The sequence below is a fragment of the Eurosta solidaginis genome, chromosome 1 (assembly GCF_040869045.1).
Source record: "Eurosta solidaginis isolate ZX-2024a chromosome 1, ASM4086904v1, whole genome shotgun sequence".
NCBI lineage: Eukaryota > Metazoa > Arthropoda > Insecta > Diptera > Tephritidae > Eurosta > Eurosta solidaginis.
Genome location: NC_090319.1, coordinates 327502406 through 327515312, shown reverse-complemented (window position 1 = coordinate 327515312; position 12907 = coordinate 327502406). Strand labels below are relative to the sequence as shown.

Genomic DNA, 12907 nt, shown 5'->3' with positions numbered 1-12907 from the left:
ATAATAAACTAAGTTGAAATAAAAGATAATATAATAAAATAAAATAAGAAATATCAAAATAAATTAGCATAAAAGACAATATACAAATTTTAATGTAATATCTTTGTAGCAAATTTATTTATTTTTTGTTCACTATAAGACGTGCTATAGCTAAAATGAGCATAAAATCTGGAAATGCAAAAAACATTTGGGTCAAATTTGCAATTAATTGTTATAAATAAATAAATGTAGTGAGTTTGAACAAAAGTTGACCCATTATTTCTGATTTATTTTTTTTAAAGCACCTAAAATGAAAAACAAAGAATCTGTTAAATAAAGACCTATGCTTTTACGTGTAAGTAAAATTTGTCCAAAAAAATAGGCCGGTTAAGTTATTACTTCTCTTTAAAGTTTTTTTGTGCGCTAACAATTATTTTAGAACAATTTTTTAAAGATTTTGGTACAAACCAATATAGCTAATTGGAAACAATGGGAAACAATATTTTATTTCAACAGAAAATGAGCGAAGCAGTAGTTCTCTCACCGTTTGGCGTGTACAAATATATACATATGTAGAGATGAAACATTTGAGCAACGCAACAATTGAGAATTTTGAGCTATGTACTCAGGGGGGTTTGTGAACATAATGCGTCCTACAGATGGCAATTTCGATAGTTGCACAGATTTTCGAATTTACAAAAAACTTTTTCTATTAATTAAAAACAAATAGAGTAATATTTGTAACAAAACTAGGCCTATGCACTGCAAGTGATAAACACGAATCGATTCATATAACTTTTATATGATTTTACGTATACTAAGTATGCGAAACAGCCTGTCAATTGATTGTATGGAAATTTTGTTAGGGTGTTAATATATAGATAGTGGGTAATATACTGCCTATGCAATATTTCCACCTAAAAACGAAAACGTTTTTGGGTCGTTTTTTTTTTCGTTTAATATACAACGTGAAATTTTCCGATTCAATCAAGTTGCATTTAAATAATAATAAACTAAGTTGAAATAAAAGATAATATAATAAAATAAAATAAGAAATATCAAAATAAATTAGCATAAAAGACAATATACAAATTTTAATGTAATATCTTTGTAGCAAATTTATTTATTTTTTGTTCACTATAAGACGTGCTATAGCTAAAATGAGCATAAAATCTGGAAATGCAAAAAACATTTGGGTCAAATTTGCAATTAATTGTTATAAATAAATAAATGTAGTGAGTTTGAACAAAAGTTGACCCATTATTTCTGATTTATTTTTTTTAAAGCACCTAAAATGAAAAACAAAGAATCTGTTAAATAAAGACCTATGCTTTTACGTGTAAGTAAAATTTGTCCAAAAAAATAGGCCGGTTAAGTTATTACTTCTCTTTAAAGTTTTCTTGTGCGCTAACAATTATTTTAGAACAATTTTTTAAAGATTTTGGTACAAACCAATATAGCTAATTGGAAACAATGGGAAACAATATTTTATTTCAAGAGAAAGTGAGCGAAGCAGTAGTTCTCTCACCGTTTGGCGTGTACAAATATATACATATGTAGAGATGAAACATTTGAGCAACGGAACAATTGAGAATTTGGAGCTATGTGCTCAGGGGGGTTTGTGAACATAATGCGTCCTACAGATGGCAATTTCGATAGTTGCACAGATTTTCGAATTTACAAAAAACTTTTTCTATTAATTAAAAACAAATAGAGAAATATTTGTAACAAAAATAGGCCTATGCACTGCGGCTGATCAATACGAATCGATTCATATAACTTTTATATGATTTTACGTATGCTAAGTATGCGAAACAGCCTGTCAATTGATTGTTGGAAATTTTGTTAGCGTATTAATATATAGATAGTGGGTAATATACTGCCTATGCAATATTTCCACCTAAAAACGAAAACTTTTTTGGGTCGTTTTTTTTTCGTTTAATATACAACGTGAAATTTTCCGATTCAATCAAGTTGCATTTAAATAATAATAAACTAAGTTGAAATAAAAGATAATATAATAAAATAAAATAAAAAATATCTAAATAAATTAACATAAAAGACAATATACAAATTTTAATGTAATATCTTTGTAGCAAATTTATTTATTTTTTGTTCACTATAAAACGTGCTATAGCTAAAATGAGCATAAAATCTGGAAATGCAAAAAACATTTGGGTCAAATTTGCAATTAATTGTTATAAATAAATAAATGTAGTGAGTTTGAACAAAAGTTGACCCATTATTTCTGATTTATTTTTTTTTAAAGCACCTAAAATGAAAAAGAAAGAATCTGTTAAATAAAGACCTATGCTTTTACGTGTAAGTAAAATTTGTCCAAAAAAATAGGCCGGTTAAGTTATTACTTCTCTTTAAAGTTTTCTTGTGCGCTAACAATTATTTTAGAACAATTTTTTAAAGATTTTGGTACAAACCAATATAGCTAATTGGAAACAATGGGAAACAATATTTTATTTCAACAGAAAGTGAGCGAAGCAGTAGTTCTCTCACCGTTTGGCGTGTACAAATATATACATATGTAGAGATGAAACATTTGAGCAACGCAACAATTGAGAATTTTGAGCTATGTACTCAGGGGGGTTTGTGAACATAATGCGTCCTACAGATGGCAATTTCGATAGTTGCACAGATTTTCGAATTTACAAAAAACTTTTTCTATTAATTAAAAACAAATAGAGTAATATTTGTAACAAAAATAGGCCTATGCACTGCGGCTGATCAATACGAATCGATTCATATAACTTTTATATGATTTTACGTATGCTAAGTATGCGAAACAGCCTGTCAATTGATTGTATGGAAATTTTGTTAGCGTATTAATATATAGATTATTTTTAGACCTTCATGCACTGCTACTTTATTTAGACCCATTGTATTTCACTTTCAGCCTATTACTGTATTTAAGTACCTTTTCAGGCTTTTTACTCCCTATCACTAAGGGATTAAAAATCACGCCACCTAGATGGGAAAGTCTCAACTTTGCCGGAGCGGTGCATTCGCATAGATTGTAAACCAACTCACAAAAGTAACAGATTTGTGCTTCGGATAGATTTAACTTACTTAGGAGAAATCTTAGAATACAGTGTCCCGTGTAGTTCCCAGCTCGTGGGCCCTCTCCACTTAGATAAACAAATTTGGCTTATACTCTCGCTAGTGAGTGTATACACAATTTGGCCTATCTTTGCCCATGTCATTCAAACCAGTGTTGTCTGCCCTCTTTAGTTTCCCAGTTACATATCGTTTCCCTAGTATGTGCCTTTGTGAGTCAACAAAAGGGCTCTGGACCATATAGTGATGTTATAGCACCTTGCTTGGCTAGGTGGGCTTCATGTTTATTATATTCATGTTCATCCCGGGCATCATATCCGATTTTTGGGGTGCCATTTAGGACTCCTATGCATTCATCCACAAGCAAAGAATAACTTGTGTAGACCTGCAAGGCACTCAAGCCTGCCTGGATGTCAAACATATTGAGAATACTCTTCGAAGGTAAGCCGCCTTGTACACATTATCTACCGGAAACGTCTATTGTATGGATTTCTGCTGGAAAATAGTGCGGTAGCATGACATTAGTGTAGATTTTTTGAAGTTCGTCCCATAAATACCAGCTCCTGTTTTTCCCTCATCAAATTTTGTTTCATCCGTGTACCATACATCTGATTCAGGGTCAGTATAAGGATTCCCTCTTTCCTAAATAGTTCTGTCCGCAATGGACCCCTTGAAATTCCGTGAGATTCTGAGCATTGGAGTCATTGCATTAAGCAACACGAGATTTTTTTTTTATTATTATAGTAGGGAAAGGAAGTATTCCAATAAAAGCACTGGGTGCATCAGCAGGGGATATTTTCATCGTACCCGTTATGCCAATACAAACAAGTCGATGCACGTTGACTCATTATGCTATTGCTGTGCTTTGAGTGGTCTTCGGTCACCAAATTCAGAACAAAATAGTTGACTACTGGCTATATAATGACTGATATACCATTTTGGGAGATGGTCCCCATATTTTTCCAGAAAATCGGATTTAGGTGCCACCTAGGGATGGTTATGGCATGGGAAGTCCTTGTAAAAGGCACTACGACAGTTTTGTTAAGATTTGTAGACAGACCTTTGGTATCACACCACCTTTTTATTATTCACAGGACTTGTTGCATGCTATTGGATATTGTTGAATATGACTAAGTTATTTGCATACCCTTGTGTGTCAAATATTGTGGATTTCAGTAACTGAAGGATATCATCTTCGACTACAGAGGGAGGAGAGAGTACACCCCCTTGAGGGCATCCCCGAGAGGCAACAATTGACTCAGTTGTCCCTCCCATCTCAATACTGATTTACTTTCCTTTAGCACGAACTCCGATGATCCTGTGTTTACGCCCCGGGCAAAGCAACATCAAAATTTTAGAAACACGTTTTTTCAATTACAAGAAAATTTTTCTAAACGGGGTCACCCCTCGGCAGTGTTTGGCAAACACTTCGAATGTATGCCTGCCATGAAAAGCTTCTCAGTGAAAACTCATCTGCCTTGCAAATTTCGTTCGGATTTGAGAGCGCGCCCCACCAATTTGCAGGAAAAGTGAAAGGAGCATGACGCAAATTAGAAGATAACCTCGGCATAAAATCTCCTCGGAGGTTATCGCGCCTTCTATTTATTTATTTTATGTTTTTAGCATGGACACCATCCAGAGAATGATCATTGGGCGAGGATATACACCCAATCGGAGCATGTTCGGTAGCTTGATGTGTCATGTTATCGAAAGCCCTTGAGATGTAAATAAAAGCGCAGAGCGCTACATTTTCAGACTCCAAGCCTTTTAAATTCAACCCGTAAAAAATATGTGTAAGGCGCAATAACCTCCAAAGAAATGTAAGGCCGAGTTTCTCTTCCAATTCGAGTCGTACTCTTTTTAGTTTTTCCTACAAATTGGCGGGACGGGACCAACATATTTTATGCCGATTCTGAATGCATGACTTCACATTAAGAATGATTCCTAAAGAGTTGCTTATTGAATTTGATTGTTTTTCCTGTATGGTAATTGCAAAATGCAAAAAAAAAAAAAAATCATTGCAATTTCTTTAGAGTATAATCAAAAATTTAAACGTTTATACTCTATAGAAATCTACTCAGCAAAGGCAATTAAATAATTTATCCAATTAATGTTCAGTAAAATAAATTGATGAAATTAACAGGCAGTATTTTAACCAAAACCACAACTACAGAATCTTGGTATGAGTTTGTCACTTGATTAAGTGATACCTTTATGCAGAGAAGATGTACGCATATATATATGTATATATATATATATATATATATATATATATATATAATAAAATGTGACATTTGTATTTACTTTGCAAAAAATGCCATTAGTCTAGGATGACTTGCAAAGGAATATGCGACTATAGCCAGAATTGATCTCCCTATATGGGTTGGAGTGCTCCCTTTCGTTTGAGAATGTCACATGGAGAGAACAATTTCACCTCTTCGTGCGACACGTCATCTTTGTATCGCTATGGGATCTGTAAGGCAGGTTCAATTTGAACAACATGGGCACTGTCGGACAAATTTATTTCTTCGCCTAAGTGTGCACTCGGACAAGTCCTTTTGCTACCCGTACGGGACTTATTACCAGTTGAATAATTTCTTTAACTTTTAAACAACACATGGTCCTAGTATTTTAGGTTCGGTATAGGGCGTCGAATTTTTCTTGAACAATTCGTTTGAATTCCGTTGCTATTTGATTGTTTCTTAAAATTGGCTATGTAATTTCAAACTAAGTAATCATGAAGGAACTAGGGGGTATCAATTAAGCCCCAATGTAGACAAAAGATATCAATCGTAGACCACTCTCTTCAGGACTTACACGCCCAATTTTTTGCAGGGTATTTACGTAGTCGTTATGTATAAGTTCATCCATCCATAGATGTATATATCATTATTATTTTGGAATTTCAAATTTCCCAGAAATCACTATATTGGGTTAGGTGGTCATCTACATCGATAATGCACGGTCCAAAATTTTAGTTTATTTTACTGTTTTATTAAACGGTTTTATTTAGCCTGACTTGACAGGGTGGACGGCCGGCCGGCACGAATTTTGTAATGAAATTTAAGTAACTTCCCGATATGCCACAAGCTTGAAACTTGGAATATAGTTCAGAACCCGATGACAATGCAATAATAAGAAAAAAACTCCGATAGGTGGCGCATGGATCGAAATATTTCAAAAAATCGTATTTGTAGTCCGATTTGGTCCATATTTGGAATACATAATACATACATGAATTGCAAGCGACCTATGAAAAAACGGCTGCTAGGTGGCGCAAGGACCGAGATATTCAAAAAAATCGTATTTGCGGTCCGATTTGGTCCACATTTGGAACAAATAATACATACATGAATTGCAAGCGACTTATGAAAAAACGGCCGCTAGGTGGCGCAAGGATCGATATTTTAAAACAAATCGTATTTGTGGTCCGATTTGGATCATATTTGGAACACATAATACATACAAGAATGGAAAGCGACCTATGAAAAAAAAATCGCCGCTAAGTGGCGCAAGGATAGAGATATTCAAAAAAATCGTATTTGTGGTCCGATATGGTCCACATTTGGAACAAATAATACATACATGAAAAGAAAGCGACCTATGATGTCCGACTTGGCTGCTATTTGGAACAAATATTACATACAGTCCGGTAGAAGTGACATCAAAATATTTTGGAGTTCGAGGAGGAACAAACATACGTGGCGCAGAGTCGAGTAAAGTCTTTGGAAGGATTATGTATTGAGGACTTAGATTGTAACAAATTGTCAGGAAAGAGTCCTTGTAATAATGCGTCACTAAATGAACTAAGTAGAGAGAGAAATAATAGCCAATTAAATAAAGACTAAAAGCTTGAAAATAAAATAATTAAAAAAAAAATGTTATGTTAAACGGTTTTATTGAAAACAATAATTACATAAAGTAATAATAATATTAAAAGCTAGAAAATAATAAGGTAGGTCCTAGGTACTAGTCAACACACTCCTCCTCACTCTAGGGCATCGATTAGACAATTAAATAAAAGCGTTGGGCGCTTGAAATTTCTAAAAATGTGAGGCGTAGCATAACCTGATTAAGGTTAAATTGGTCTTACTTATGACTATCAATAGAAAATTTACGCGTCCAACGTTTTATTTAAATGTCTGATCAACGCTCTATATTGATGAGGAGTGTGTTGGCTAGTACCTAGGACCTACCTAATTATTTTCCAGCTTTTAGTATAATTAGTACTTCATGTATCTAAGTATTTTTTTCAGTAACACCGTTTAACTTAAAACTTTTTATTTTTTTTATTATTTTATGTTACTTTTAAAACCACTTAATAGTTTTAAGCAATTTTCAAGGTAACTTGGTTTTAATTTTAGTCCAGCTACTTTAAATATACTTTATTTGATGAAAAGATTAAAATTAAATAAAAAATGTTTACCCGTACCACGTTTTCAAACTTTTTTGGTCTACATTATAACTATGAGAAGATGAATCCAATTTTTATTATATTTAGGTTTAAATTTTAGTGCAGAAGTTTAAAAAATGGGCACTTTCGAGACTAGAATATAAACCAAAATATTCCAACTCAAAATATTCAAACTGATTCATATGAGCTCGTTTTGTTTTTAACTTTGCAATGTGTGCATTTGAAACCAAAAAAAGTTTGGTCATATGTGTATGTAGACCAAAAAGTGTAGCATTTAAACCAAAATTTCAAACGCGTGTGTATGGGAGTAACAACTTACACGTCCACGGTTTCTCTTAAATGGCTATTCCTTTAACTTAAAAACCTAAATTTTGCAAAAAATAAAATAAATATAAAGTGCGCCTAAAACCGTGGAACATTTATTACTTGACGCATTTCATGTCAACTTTGTTCTCAGATAGATCCGTTATACGATGTTCTCATGATTCCTTTCTGCTTAGTTTAATCTCCTAATCTATATTCAACCTTGAACAAAGTGCCGAACTATGTCAAACTCCATACAAGAATTTTAGAGAGAATAATTTCATTGGATATTATTTGATGCTGGTCTTTGTCGCGAACAAAGCTAAAACCTGTTATGTCTCTAATTTTGACTGTTACTTTATAGAAACCTGAAAGAAAGACCAAGACAAACGCGCAAACAAGAAAAAAAAAGAAATGATAATTCACTAAAAATTGTTTTAATGTTCATATTGGTTACAGGAACATCGTGTGATGATGTTGTAATATAGCCAGGAATAACATTGTAGGAAAAGCTGATGAATAATGCATCGCCGTGTGGACAGGCCACATAGCGAACAAAGTAGCCTCAATTAGGTGCCGTCTGAATATGGTTTAACATTAAATTTCCTAGTTTTTGATGTGTAATCATTTTTGTTCGCCGTATGGGGGTATACAAATAAGTGCGTACAGAATGTAGGTGTAATATGTAAAGGTTATCCAGAACGTAAGTATAGTGTAAGCGTATTGTGTGAGAGCAGTTGGGATAGGAAAAAAAGAGTATAAGTCAAAACCGAAACGGGAACTGAAGCTGATGCTGTATGACGTTTTCGACGAGTGTTAACGAGCTAATGATTTGTTATCGAATGTTATATAAAACTTTTTATCGATAACAAAAGTTATCGGTAAGTAAATGGCTTTCCATCAAAAAGTTATCAATTTGATAGCGAAAATTTTTCTCGGACGACTACCGACTTATTATCGATGAGTTATCGGTTTGTAACCGGCATATTATCGGATGCTATCGTTGAGTTTTCGGTTTGTTATCGAAGTACTCTCAACGTACACATACGTATGTATGTTTATACATCGAACTTCATAAGTACTTCATACTCACAACTTTTTGTATGTTCACTAGGCTATCGATAAATAACGCAATAAAATGTTGCATTTACATGTATATAAATTGTGGTTATGCATTTACAATGCAATCAAATGAAACTGAGAAAATACAAGTCATAAATTGTATAGGTATGTCTGACACACACTACACACGTAAATGTTTACATGCGTAAATGTTTGTTGCATATTATTAACAAGCAAAGATGCGGAAATTACGTTCTTCCGCATTATATATCCGGACAAAAGCCACAAAAAAATAACAAAATAATACCAGTAAATGATAAGAGAAGAGCACAACTAGCAATACAGAAAAAATTGCAATAACAAAAACACAGGAGGGATATAAGAACATATGCAAACTTTTCAATTGCAATTTTTCAATCCAATAATAATTAATATGAGCAATCCAAGGCAAGATAAGGAAAGGAGAGAAAAAGATAATATAAAAGAGGGTGAGAGGAAAGGAAAGGAAAGGAAAGTAGGTGTAGGTGTGTTATCGACGAAGTATAGACGAGTTAAAAATTTGTTATCAAGACCAAAAGTTCGTCTTAAGCCGCCAGCAGCTGCAAGAAGTCGTAGCTTACTTCGTAAAAATACTTATTATATAGGCATCCGGCCACAGGAGCATCAGGGACAACGAGAGGACAGACGAGGTTACCAGGACAGGAGCACTTCTGAAGGGAAACATCATCCGCTTACATTAATCAAAAGAAAAACACATACCAGAGATGCAAGAAGTTAGCACTCTCCAACTGGTTATTCCTCGAACAGCTGCAAGATAACCACAAACCTTGGCCGAATTACGATAAAAGGAGAACTGAGGACCTACTAAATAGGTCAAGAAAAGAAATCTTTGGACACTTACCGCTTGATTTGCATGCGCAGAGAATGGACATCACTTTAAACAACACTTGTGTGAGCTGCGGCGGGGGGGTCAGTAAAAAAGAATCGCGCACTGCCTGTTCACACATCATATTTCTAACTATGGGCAGCTATAAACTGCCAGAACTTGAGGCAGTAGCTAAATGCCTTGAAAGAAATATCAGTGGCGGCCGAGTGTATATTAGCCGTAACAAGCTTTGCGGTGAAATTTTATTGCCGTCGGCATAAGACATGTAAGTCCCGTCACGCCAATTTGTAGGGAAAATTAAAAAAACAGCACGACTCAAATTGGAAGAGAAGCTTGGCCTAAATCTGCTCCTGGGTAAATCCCGCCAAGCATTTTTTTATTCATTTTCCGCACAAAATAATTAGAACGAAATACCGACTTGTCAAACTAAAACAGCAGCATCCAGGAGAAATACGTATCAAAATTGTGCGCCGTGTGCTACTTGGGCTCGGATCTTTGGTGTCCGGCTAGCTAGTTGCTGTAGCCAACCAAAAGTTATGAATGAGTTTCGGAAAGCTATCGGTTTATTATCAGAGAATGGTCGATTAATTATCGAAAATTAATCAATAAGTTGACACAGATTATCGATTAAGAAGCTATACTATTCATCGAAAAATTATCAAAATCTTATCAATATGGTTTCGAATAGTTATCAATTATTTATCGAAAAATTATCAAAAACTTATCGATTTGATATCGAAAGTTATCCATTTGTTATATGAATGTCGTCGAGGAGTTATCGATTTGGTATCGAAAAACTAACGATCTACTATCGAAAAGTTATGGATTATTCATCGAAAAGTTATCAAAAAGTTATTGGTTTCACGTCGATAGTGAATTGGTTATATTCCGTAAACTTATTAATTTTTTGCCGGATTGTTGTCAATGCGTTATCGTAGAGTAATTGATTTGCTGTCGACGACTCATCGGTTTGATATGAATTCATTATAAAACCGATTACAAATCTATAACCTTGCTATAACAAGCCGATAAGAAACCAAAAAGAAGTCAATGACTCGGCGACAAAAATTCGTGTCGTTCTCGAAATAAATAATAATTTTCCTGTATCTTTTGTTACGGATAAGGAGCCGAAGAAGCCTTTCTCAAAAAACCCAAAATTATTTGTTTCTGGGTAAGTTGCCTCTTTTATGGTTTAACTTCAACCCTGACCCATTACCATTTTTCAAACTTCGCCTCCAAAACATACTTATGGGCCTCCAACTAAAAAATAATTTGGGATACAATTTTCTTCAGTAGGAACCCTCCTCAATTAAAACTCTATAAAAGCCAATTTCACGCAATAAAAATAATCCAATCTGAAGCGCAATGAGTATAACCATACAACGCCACACTTTTGGCCTTCAGGGCTTTTCTGCATTCATGCTACAGTTGAGGTTTCAATAAGCGCCTGATATGTATTTATTTATTCAGAATCGACGAAAAAGAGCAAAGATATTTGCATTGTGTAAAGTATACGCCATGGCCGAAACCAATCACAGCTAGACAATCGGACAATCAGCAGAAATTCTGAGCAATCGATTTATCGTTGCCTATGACGATTCAAGTGTTATTGGAATGAAATGCAAAATGCACACAATGCGTAAATATGTATGTATGAAAGTATGTATGTGTGTAGCTAAATATTCACGAGTATGTGATATGTGGTACATGTACTCAATTGTGGCACACAATTCAGCACAATTACGCACAACGTCAATCAGTGCAACTGTCACCAACATTCAAGGCAAGAATATGCCAAAAATGTGTACATAAAGGCCAATTAAAATAGCTCTATAATGGTACTTATGTTGTACAAAGTAAGTAATTGTTTTATAACAATTCCATGTTAACACGCATGTCTAAGCGATGAATTGTTTCCTGAAACATGAAAAATAAGCATCTTGTGTTAATCGGTAAAGACAAGGGAGACCTGAATTCACCATCAGCAAACCGGCCGTTAAGCATGCTAGACACAGCCGGAAAATTATTTGAAAGGCTGCTAAAACCACATATCGCAGACGCCATAAAACAAACAGGACGATTATCCCTACAAGCGAAAAAAATAGCATAGCACGGTAAATCCAAGCGAGTTGTCCTCCTTGCAAATTAAGACGTAAGAAATGCTTTCAACAGCGCGAAATGGGTAGACATGATATGCTATCGATTCCAAATCAAAAGCTACTTCAGTAATCGCATCTTTATATGTCAATTCTGAGAGGGTCTGCATAAGAGGAAAGTCCCATGCGGAGCAGCACAGTGATCAATTCTTGGTGTTGACCTCTCGAACGATGAACGTTTCGATGAAATTTTCAATCTTGAGATGATTGATGATTCTTAGTTAGATACACAGACGGCATTGTTGCAGTCATTACAGCCCAAAACATAGAGGAAGCAGCCGTAAATCTTAATCTAGTCATGATATGCGCAAAGGAGTGGCTATACTCGCGCGAACTTCAGTTGGTCGCAAAAAACAAAAACAGAATTTATACTCCTAAAAAACGTATACCGCTGGAAGTTGCTTTGAAGCCGTCTTCAAAAATATAACATGAAAGAAGATAAACAACTATTGAGAAATAAGGTTAGACTGCCGCCTAACATATTGCGCTCAGATTCAACATGGGATTGAGAAGGCATCTAAATACGTGTCGTTTCTAAGCAGGCTGATGACATCGAAGGACCAACATAAATATAGATAGACGCTTCTGATGGACAATATTCTCTCCACGATGCTGCAAACTGTGGGCCATACACTTTGTATGAAATATCGTTGTGAGATTCTAGCAGCTGAACAGCTGACAGCAGCTCTGATAGTAGCCCCCGACTATCGCACAGTATCAGCAGCAGCCGTACAAGTGATTAGTAGAACATTACCTATTTGACATATTAGCACTGGAAAGAAGAAGATTATGGGAAGCAAAACCTTGAACGGATAAAGAGCAAATGAAAGTCCTTAGCAAGGATAGCAGAGCAGAGATATCAAGGTTGTGGCAAGAACGATGGGAAAATGAACAACGGGGCAGATGGGCAGCGAAACTTTAAAGAAATGCTGAAGCATGGAGCATCAGAAGCTTTAGCGATGTAAATTACTACGTTACTCAACTCTCCGGGCACGGGTACTTCAAGAAATATTTGCAGAGGATAGAAAAAGGCCAAAG

At 34.8% G+C, this 12907-nt stretch overlaps 1 protein-coding gene across 12 annotated transcripts in view; it reads right to left on the bottom strand.

Annotated features, from left to right (window-relative positions):
• Ace (Acetylcholine esterase) overlaps positions 1 to 12907 on the bottom strand; it is a 374783-nt gene that overhangs the window by 88201 nt on the left and 273675 nt on the right. The window lies entirely within an intron of this gene.